This window comes from Cydia strobilella, chromosome 6 (assembly GCF_947568885.1).
Source record: "Cydia strobilella chromosome 6, ilCydStro3.1, whole genome shotgun sequence".
Lineage (NCBI taxonomy): Eukaryota > Metazoa > Arthropoda > Insecta > Lepidoptera > Tortricidae > Cydia > Cydia strobilella.
The window spans coordinates 3,057,337-3,059,381 of NC_086046.1; the positions used below are offsets into that span (position 1 = coordinate 3,057,337).

Here is a 2,045-nt window from a genome sequence, read left to right on the forward strand (position 1 = left end):
CCGGTGGCCGAGACGGGAACCCACGTCTTCAGGTTACGCGGCTAACGTCCTGACCACTAGACTACCCGGTCACGGCGGTACCCGTCCCAAATTCTCTGGTGTATGCTAATTTTGGAAGGCTAGGTCACTTTGGTCACTTTTTCTTTAGCGTGTAATTTATATATACTAGTGTGACTACTTAAAACACAAATCAAAATAATTTGATTTGTTCCCTAGTTGGATAGATGGCAGCACCATCTCACTCGCTATACCGTAATCCAGTAAAGGATTCTTATAGGAGGTGTAAGCACGTACTGTTCGCCCTTAGAATTGTTCAAAGGCGCCTTTTAAAATATAGCATACACCAGAGAATTTGGGACGGGTACCGCCGTGGCCGGGTGGTCTAGTGGTCATGACGTTAGCCGCGTAAGCTGAAGACGCGGGTTCGATTCCCGCCTCGGCCACCGGTGGGCATGGTCACTTTTTCTTTAGTGTATGATATCTATGTCAATTTATAATGTATATATTATGCTTCTGAGGTATTCTAGAATAAATATTTAATGAAACGATGTTTCGAGCTTATAAATGAAAACGTAAATTAGTCCATAATATGTAGTATTTTTAGTGTCAAACGACCTACCTGGGATTATTATAGTAGGACGGGGGCCTTGTCATTGATAGAAAACGCCGATCGAAACTTAAATAATGTATGGAAATAATCACGTGACCTTTCGTAGCATCTGTCATCCAGACACATTTTTTTTTCTTTTGGCAATTGGTCGATGTCAACTTGTCTAGGCCCCTCGGATATGCTTATAATGAAATTTTATTCCAGTTTGGTCGAATCTGACTTTAGAAATATACCTTTTATGCCTTCTTATTCTTACTTTAAGGTATGAAAACTCGTGGTAAATATAAGGGCGGCGCCAAATGTTTCGATAAGTGTCCCTATTCTAAATTAATTTAAGTAAACGTTAACAGGGTAGTCAGAAACACCCTGTATGTATTGATATTATTAATAGTTAAATTGTTCAATGGAATGTTATTACGATTATGGATGTTGTCGACTTTTAAACGTTTTTACCTACTTTAGTATAAAAAATCATTGATCTTATAAGGGCCACTTGCACCAATTGCACCATTCACTAACCCGGCGTTAACCGGTTAAACCTGGAGTTACCATGGTTACCAGTACAATTTGACACTGGGTTAACGGTTTAACCGCCCATCTGGTATTTCAATTATAATGTGGTGATTTGGAAACAGGCAAAATAACATACCGAAACAAGAATAAGAATGGACTGGCCATAAAAAAAAAACTTGTGACATGTCAATGGTTCATGGTATAAATGTTTCGTTCCTCTAGTTTAATTTTGCTTAAGGTTTTCCCTGAGATCCTAACTTTTTTTGTAAAGGGCTTGAGACTTCTATACTCCGTTTTTTTCCAGTTTAGAAATTGTATAACCGACTTGCTTAGCGTCTAAGGGTATCCGCCGTAGGGTGCCATCATAATTATCACGTGATCTTGTGGCAGGGGGGAGGGGGTTGCGTTAAAATCACCAAATATCACCAAAGGGGAGGGGGGGGGGGAGGTCAAAAATAGGCCAAATATGATCATATGATTTCTGGACGACCCCAAAGTAGTGGTAACTTTTTTCCTCTAAAATTAAAGTTAGTAACTGTACCGTAAAATTAGAAAGGTATCATAGGTTGTTAGAAATTCTAATCTTTAAAAAAAACGGGGTATAAGAGTTTTTATGATTTTTTTACTGGTATTTCTTTTTAGATGTAAAAAATGAGAACCCTAGCGCCACGGGAGGCTGCGTTTTGTGGCCGAGGTGTTATACTATAATATCGCCGCTATACTTACTCAATCTCCTATCTGTAACACTCATTTGATGACAAAAACACCCGTATTCCGAATGAAAGAAGAGCGACATTTCCATCAAATGATTGTTGCAGTATGAGGTTGAGTAAGTATAGCGATGATATATATTTGTATTTCTTTATTTTTTTTGTGATTTCGTCACGTAAGTCATTCCTTCTCTGTCGATAATTTAACTATG

The 2,045-nt window shown here is 38.5% G+C and overlaps 1 non-coding gene across 1 annotated transcript; it reads left to right on the forward strand.

The window, feature by feature from the left end:
* The first annotated feature begins 371 nt into the window (after window positions 1-371).
* Window positions 372-443, forward strand: Trnat-cgu (transfer RNA threonine (anticodon CGU)). Its single transcript has one exon. It is a non-coding gene; the product is annotated as a tRNA-Thr (tRNA).
* Window positions 444-2,045: the final 1,602 nt, after the last annotated feature.